This window comes from Rutilus rutilus (genome assembly GCF_951802725.1).
Source record: "Rutilus rutilus genome assembly, chromosome: 14".
Lineage (NCBI taxonomy): Eukaryota > Metazoa > Chordata > Actinopteri > Cypriniformes > Leuciscidae > Rutilus > Rutilus rutilus.
In genome coordinates, this window is record NC_140219.1 from 6,951,633 (window position 1) to 6,960,210 (window position 8,578).

Here is an 8,578-nt window from a genome sequence, read left to right on the forward strand (position 1 = left end):
ATTGCCTATACAGAAATTGTAAGATTTCCAATGAAAGGTGTTTCCTTATTACTGAAGAAAATTACTACTCTCAATGTTGTTGGAAAATTCCTTGCCTCTTCCGGTGAACAGCTCTCTTCTGATTGGCTGCATTATTTTCCATGTCCTGTGGCAGAACAATTACACTGAATGAGAGAAACACGTTTAAACAAGTCCTGGTGACGGTGACGGAGGTGATTCGTAACACTGGGAAGATTCAAACTAAATCACTACACTGCTTGTCTATGACTAATATATTTTAATCTAACTTTTATCCACAGATCAGCTGATAGCTAATTTTAACATTTTGAAATGACACTATAAAGCCCTTCCACTAAAGTGAATGAAGCTGAGCAACTCCGCTAAGCAAACTAGTCCATCAGGTTTCAACAGCTGAGCTGATGTAATTTCACTGGTGGATTGACAAACTGACTCATTTTTATTACACTCAGACTGCTATCGATTTCCAATGAATTATGTGTGAAAATGTATTTAAAATGTTATATTAAATTATTATTATTAAAATAGGTTAAACTAATTGTATTATATTTATTATATTATATATATATATGTTTTAGTGTGTTTATTTATTGAATAAATTCAAATTCAAAGCCCCTAAATTCAATAAATAACACTAACAGATTTCCTTATATATTAAAGGGGTGGTAAAATGCCCTTTTCACAAGATGTAAAATATATCTATGATGTCCCCAGAGTGTGTGTGTGTGTGTGTGTGTGTGTGTGTGTGTGTGAAGTTTTAGCGCAAAATACCCCACAGATATTTTTATATAGCAAGTTAAAGTTGTCACTTTTTGAGGGTTTGCAAAAACGCACCGTTTTGTGCCTGGCCCTTTAAATGCAAATGAGCTGCTGCAGAGGGCGGGGTTTCAAGAGCTCATGTGTGTTAGCAGCTGCTATAGAGCTGGTAGTCCCGCCCCTTCCGTAAAACCCCGCTGGACCTCTAGGTTGAAAAATCGTCAATGCAGGTGAATGTGAGAAAATAATTATTTTCTGGTCCCGTTTGAATTGTGCCATGAATGTGAACATATGTTGTCTGTGAATTTTTTATATAATCTTTCATGTTACGAGTTTGACAGTATATGGTATGATGATTCTTCGGCTAGCAGTTGAGGAAAAGACATAACGAGAAAGACTACATGTCGCCTATGTGACGTCACCCCATAAAGTTGACTTACCCGTGGTTCCCTTTCGAACGGTCACTTCGTATTGCGTAGCTATACGCAGTGGGGAAACTCCTTTTCCTCGATTTACTGAAGCTTTTATTTAAAACGCATTTGCAGCTGCACAGCTAGCACATTGAGCGTGGCTCGCTCATAGGCTGTGCTGCAGCAACTGCTTAAACCAATGGCGCGGGCGCCTCAGACAGGCCACCAATGAACAACATTGTACGTCAGAGCTCCCAAAGGGGGCGTGGCCTTAGTCTATATCAGAGCCCCGCATTCGCCATTATAGCAGATTTCACTCCTTCAGCGACAACTGCATGTCTCTGACTGTTTTACTGAGCTTCGCCGTTTGAACAAGCCCTTCAGCCTGAGCGAGCATCTATTCAGCGGACTACGCCCTTTCTGCCGTTTTCCCCTGACGCCGTCTCACCTGTGGCTATCCGGCGACGACGACGATACATATCCTTTTACTAGCAATTAATGTTTCTGATATGCCTGGTTCATCTTGTGCCACGTGCGGAGGTAAGCTGCACGAGGCCGATGGACACGCGAGCTGCATTTCTTGCCTGGGAGTTCTCCACGCAAAATGCACTCTCTGCCGGCGGATGTGTGCCACGTGTGGATGCATCTGCATGAGGCTTATTACATCATGCGCTCGCGGCTAGCTCTCCTTTTGGACGGCAAACCGCCTCTTGCGCTCCCCCCGTTTCTTCCCTCGTCGAGCCTCGACGGAAGAAGCGCGTGGGTAGATGTTCGAGCGGCTAGCTCTCTTTACGACACAAGAGAGCTACCCCGCCCTCGGTTTGGCACGTCACACAGAAGCGCGTTTTCTCTGAAAATGCTCTCATGCGCTTGCCCGCTTCCTTCCCTCATTGAGCAGCGACGGAAGAAGCGCGCGGTCAGATGTGCGGATCGGCTTATTACGTCATGCGCTCGCGGCTAGCTCTCCTTTGGGACGGCAAACCGCCTCTCGCGCTCCCCCCGTTTCTTCCCTCGTCGAGCCTCGACGGAAGAAGCGCGTGGGTAGATGTTTCGAGCGGCTAGCTCTCTTTACGACACAAGAGAGCTACCCCGCCCTCTGTTTTGCATGTCACACAGAAGCGCGTTTTCTCTGAAAATGCTCTCTCGTGCAGCAGCAACGCAAGAAGCGCGCGGTCAGATGTGCACGCGGCTATCTCTCTTTACGACACGAGAGCTACCGCTCCCTTACATTCTGTTCATCACGCAGAACCTTCTCCGTGATTCAGACACAACAGCGCGTTTTCATGCCTGGAATCAACCACGCTGAAACCGTTCTCTCTCACTGCAAGAACAAGCTGCCATTCTAAGCATTATAAGAGTTTTTCTCTGTCAATCCCCCTCTGTCAGTGGTGGATTCTGAGACTCTCACCTCTCGGCTGGACTAAATCTTTTCACCAAAGCGAACGAGTTCACGTCGGCTCCGCCCCCGCGTGACTCACCCTCGTTGGCAACGTCCGGGAAAGGGGTTGATCGGGCTCAACGTTGACCCCGCCCCCATCTAAACCCAGTAGGAGTGCAATTGGAAGAAGAATGGCCAGCTAGTCATGTTGAATCACGATTCTAACAAAGCTATAACTGCAGTCTAGGGGCCCGGTAAACCGTGCACTGCTGCAAACTATCGCTGTTCTCACAGCAGCTCAAACAGAGTGAGAAATAAATGTTCCCCCACAGCCCCCGCTCACAGGTAGCTGGGAACGTTCTCAAATCAGTCATTAGGCCCGTTACAAGCGTGCCACTCATGCCGCACACTATCACTGCAGTCAGCGCGCCCGCTATGAAGCGTGCGCCGCCACAGATAGTCACTGCTCAAAATCCCATGACACTTCTCACAGCTCCCTGTCTAATTCAGGTGGCTGGAGATTTTATTATTGTCAACAGGCCCACTGCACTGTGTGCGCCTCTACAAACAAACGCCTTTTCACGGCGACCCACGTAAAGCACAAAAAGAGTATGTTTCACAATCACAACACACGGGTTCACGGTCCCCCTTCGCTAGGCGGCCCCCTCCCAGTTGTTACACTGACTTTTCCCCAGGCAAAAGCCTGTACAGTCAGTCCAACACTCAGTATGTGCACAAATCACAATGTAAGGGTATCAGGTCCCCTTGTGTTAGGCGGCCCATCCCAAACTGTGTATCAAACCCTAGCCACACGGGTGCAGGCCTGGCAAGCCATCCCCGGTGTGTCGAGTTGGGTCATAAACATTATAAAGCGAGGTTACTCGCTCCAATTCGCTCGCAGACCCCCAAAATTTCAGGCGGTAGTCGAGTCTTCAGTGAGAAGCAGCGTGGGTCACGTGCTTCGCGACGAAGTACAGAATTTGTTAGCAAAAGGGGCGATAGAATTAATCCCTCCAGCGCAAACTTATTCAGGGTTTTACAGCCGTTATTTTCTAATTCCGAAAAAAGACGGCGGTCTCAGACCCATACTAGATTTGAGACATTTGAACAAAGCTCTCATGAGACGGCCGTTCAAAATGTTGACTATCAAACACATCCTAGCGCAAATTCGCCCGGGAGACTGGTTTGTAACAATGGATCTGAAAGACGCGTACTTTCATATTCAGATAAACCCTCGTCACAGGCCATTTTTGAGATTCGCCTTCGAGGGTCAAGCCTATCAGTACACGGTCCTGCCCTTCGGCCTGTCCCTGGCACCCCGTACATTCACAAAGTGTATGGAGGCAGCGCTCTCTCCCCTGAGACATCAGGGAGTGCGCGTGCTGAATTATCTCGACGACTGGCTGGTGCTAGCACAGTCGAGAGCAGAGCTGGTAGCTCACAGAGATTTGATTCTCGGCCATTTGAAATGCCTGGGTCTCACAATCAATGTTGCCAAAAGCAAACTGACACCCAGCCAGACTGTAGTTTTTCTGGGCACAGTTTTAGACTCAGTGGAGATGACAGCGCGGCTCACACGAGAGCGCGCGCTCGCAGTGCAGACGCTAGCAGCCTCGTTCAGTGCGCGAGAGCGCGCGCCCCTGAAAAAATTTCAGAAACTTCTCGGCCTCATGGCAGCAGCATCGCCAGTACTCTGTATGGGATTACTGTGCATGCGCCCGCTGCAACACTGGCTGAAACGCCGTGTGCCAACCTATGCATGGCAGTCCGGCAGCCTGCGCATCATGGTGAATCACGGTTGTATAAGAGCCCTGATTCCCTGGCGAGCTCAGGACTGGTACATCAAGGGTGTGACCATGGGAGTAGTTTCCAGAAGGAAAGTAGTGTTTACAGATGCATCCAACCTAGGTTGGGGTGCTCTGCACGAGGGCAAGCCTGTCTCCGGCCTCTGGTCGAGCACGGAGCAGAGCTTACACATCAACTGTCTGGAAATGAAAGCGGTTGGTTTAGCCCTGAAAGCATTACTAACAAACCTAAAAGGCCACCATGTCCTGGTCCGCACGGACAACATGTCAGTGGTGGCCTATATAAATCGCCAGGGCGGCATCAGGTCAGGCAGCCTGTATGCCCTAGCGAGAGAACTCCTTATATGGGCACAGAGCAATCTGCGCTCTTTGAGAGCAATGCATATCCCGGGCGTTCAGAATCTGGGCGCGGATATGCTCTCACGGGGCAACACTCCCCCAGGCGAGTGGTCCCTAAACCCTCAGACGGTTCGTCTGATATGGAGTGTGTTCGGAGAGGCCGAAATAGACCTTTTTGCCTCGAGATCCAACACTCATTGCAAGATGTTCTTCTCGAAAAGCAGGGATGCGTTGACCCATCGTTGGCCCAATCGCCCCCTATATGCTTTTCCCCCTGTCTCGATGATTCCACAGGTCATAAAGAGGGTCAGGGAGAGCGGGTGCCCAGTCCTGCTGGTGGCCCCTCTCTGGAGATCCAGACCGTGTTTTCCGGAGCTGATTCAGTTATCAGACACAGTCCCTTGGCCTGTTCCGACGAGGAAAGACCTCCTCTCCCAGGCGAAAGGGACGATATGGCATCCGCGTCCCGATTTATGGGCCCTCCATGTGTGGCCCCTAAACGGGTACCCGGGGACCTTCCAAGGAAGGTCCTAAACACTATCTCCGAAGCCAGGGCCCCGTCTACTAGGCACCTATATGCTTTGAAATGGTCAGTGTTTTCCAGCTGGTGCTCGAAAAACTGTCTGGACCCAGAGTCATGTGAGGTAGATACAATATTATCCTTCCTGCAGGAGCTGTTGGATGCGGGCCGCTCCCCGTCCACGCTCAAAGTGTATGTGGCAGCTATTGCAGCGCATCATGCCCCGATAGCTGGCCAGTCGATAGGAAGGGATGATTTGGTGGTGCGGTTTTTGAAGGGTGCTAGGAGGATTAACCCCTCCAGACCCCCTTCTGTGCCCCTATGGGACCTCTCCAGGGTCTTAGGGGCCTTAAAGGGCCCACCATTTGAACCGCTACAGTCGGTTGATTTGAAACCTCTCGCGCTAAAGACTGCTCTCCTGCTGGCACTGGCATCTATCAAGCGAGTAGGGGATCTGCAGGCGCTCTCTGTGAGCCCTTCATGTTTGGAGTTTGGCCCAGGTGACTCTAAGGTCGTCCTCAAACCCAGGCATGGTTATGTGCCTAAAGTGCTTTCAACTCCGTTTAAAGCACAGGTCATTACGTTATTAGCCCTTCCCCCCTCTGCCGAAGATGGGGAGGTGAATTTTCTGTGTCCTGTCAGGGCACTGAGAATTTATCTGGAGCGTTCTGCGTCTTTCAGGCAGTCAGAACAGCTATTGTCTGCTTTGGTGGCTGATCCAAAGGCGATCCAGTCACCAAGCAAAGGCTGTCTAGATGGATTGTGGATGCTATATCTATGGCTTATACTTCAATGGGTCAGGTTTGCCCCATAGGTATTAAAGCCCATTCGACTAGAGGCATGGCTTCTTCGTGGGCTTGGTCATCTGGTTTTCCTATTCAGGATATTTGTGATGCGGCCGGCTGGTCCTCGCCTTCCACATTTATGAAATTCTATAACATGGAAGTTCCTTCTCTGCATGCGAAGGTGTTTTCAGTATGATGAAGACCCGGCAGTGCCCGGTCTTCTCTACAGTGTACTGTGCATAATCATTCACATATATATATAAAACCCGCTTGCTGGTTAATTTCTAATTTACTAAATAGCCCCGACGGTGTCCGGGTTCATTAGTATATTGGGTTGGTATTGATACTGACATATATATTTTATAAGGCCCGACGGTGTCTGGTCTATATATATAAATATATTTTATATGGTTCGGACTTGTTGAGCTCAGGGGTCCTGAGTTCAGTGGCAACCAGTTACTGTCGGTGCGGCGTTTTGCATGGCGTCCCCACTGCGTATAGCTACGCAATACGAAGTGACCGTTCGAAAGGGAACTACTCGGTTACTATCGTAACCTCAGTTCCCTGAGATAGGGAACGAGTATTGCGTAGCCGGCCGCACTATAGTAACCTGTTGAGTTGTCGCTTCAGTCGTGGAACCTGCTATAATGGCGAATGCGGGGCTCTGATATAGACTAAGGCCACGCCCCCTTTGGGAGCTCTGACGTACAATGTTGTTCATTGGTGGCCTGTCTGAGGCGCCCGCGCCATTGGTTTAAGCAGTTGCTGCAGCACAGCCTATGAGCGAGCCACGCTCAATGTGCTAGCTGTGCAGCTGCAAATGCGTTTTAAATAAAAGCTTCAGTAAATCGAGGAAAAGGAGTTTCCCCACTGCGTATAGCTACGCAATACTCGTTCCCTATCTCAGGGAACTGAGGTTACGATAGTAACCGAGTAGTTTTCGCCAGAGCCGGCTCTGGTTTTCGCCAACCTCAACGATTTTGTCCTCTCCCTGAAAGAAGGCGGTGAAGTGCACCAAAGACACAGCCATGTTTAGCGGGATCCGTGAGCTAGTGTCCGTGTGCTAGTGGTGGTGGCGTTTCAAACGCGTCGAAAGCAGCGATGAGTTGTAGTCCACAAAGTGCTCTCACACAAAGTCTAACCGTATCAAACTTCTACCCGCTAAATTGTAGCATTCTTCACACGAAAGATTCTATAAAAAATTCACAGACAACATATGTTCACATTCATGGCACAATTCAAACGGGACCAGAAAATAATTATTTTCTCCCATTCACTTGCATTGACGACTTTTCAACCTAGAGGTCCAGCGGGGTTAGCGAAGAGGGCGGGACTTACCAGCTCTATTACCTCACGCAGACACACTAAAATGACAGAAACTGTTCTGCCTTTAATGTTAAAACGGAGTCAGACAAAGATGGAGACACTCAAGAAGAAGTGACATGTAGAATGCAACAGGACGTCTCTGAATGGTTAGTTGATGAATTTATGTTGCTGATGTGGAGTTAACTATCTTCAATTAAGATATTCTGTCATGATAAATCTATAAATCGCTCGTATAGGAACTGTTGTGAGATGCACACAGAGTGACTTTCTATTGCATGTGAAAAGATGGATGCTAAAGTTTGAGCTGACTCACAAATGCACTTTCCTCTTCTCAACATGGACTGCGTGTTCCCGGGGGCGGGGTTTATGTAAATTCTAGGGTTAGTGATGCCACTAACCCGGGAGGAATGTCATGTAGTCCCAACCAGTTTGTTGTAGTCCTTTTCTTTAAAAGCAAATATCTTCCTTTGCTTTGAACTTTGAGCGTTGTAACTTTGCAGATGTTGTTTATGCTCAAACAGCAACATTACACTAACTAAAGTTAGAAAAGTGAAATCATACTCAACCATCCCTTTAATTTTAAGCAAAATCACACAAAATAATACTTCATTTTAATATTTGCTCTCTTTGCTTGAGACTTTACTCACTTTGCTTGCAATTGTTAATCATGTCTAACTTATTCAATTTCTTACGTTTTTGTTATGGAATGAGTACTGATTGTAGTTCTTGAAACTGATCAGTATAATTTTGCCATTCTCAAATATTTTGATTTTGAAAAAGCATTTATTTATTTAACCAGGAAGGTCCCATTGAGATACAATATCTCTTCTACACGGTCAAATACTTTCTTTTCATGAAAACAACTTAAATAACAGATGAACCTGTGGACTTTTAGGCAATTATTGTGATATCTCCACCTCAAACAATCACTTAAATGATATTCAGAGATTTTATTAGGTGTAATAATGTATTATTGTGATATTTAGCCTACTACAAAATGTAGCATCTAAGCAGCTGATTGAGACGACACGTCCATCAGGTTTTGCTTTGACACTGATGGATGAACTATCACGAGTTTAAATCAAAATGATCTGACGCTCCTCTCACTTCTTTGCTGAGGAGCCGTGAAATGGAAAGAAGGAATAAGCTAAATATATATTGTTGACTTAATTTGAGGTCACATGAATGTATTTTACTAACAGCTGATTCAGTGAAGACACATTTTGCACATGCAATCACAT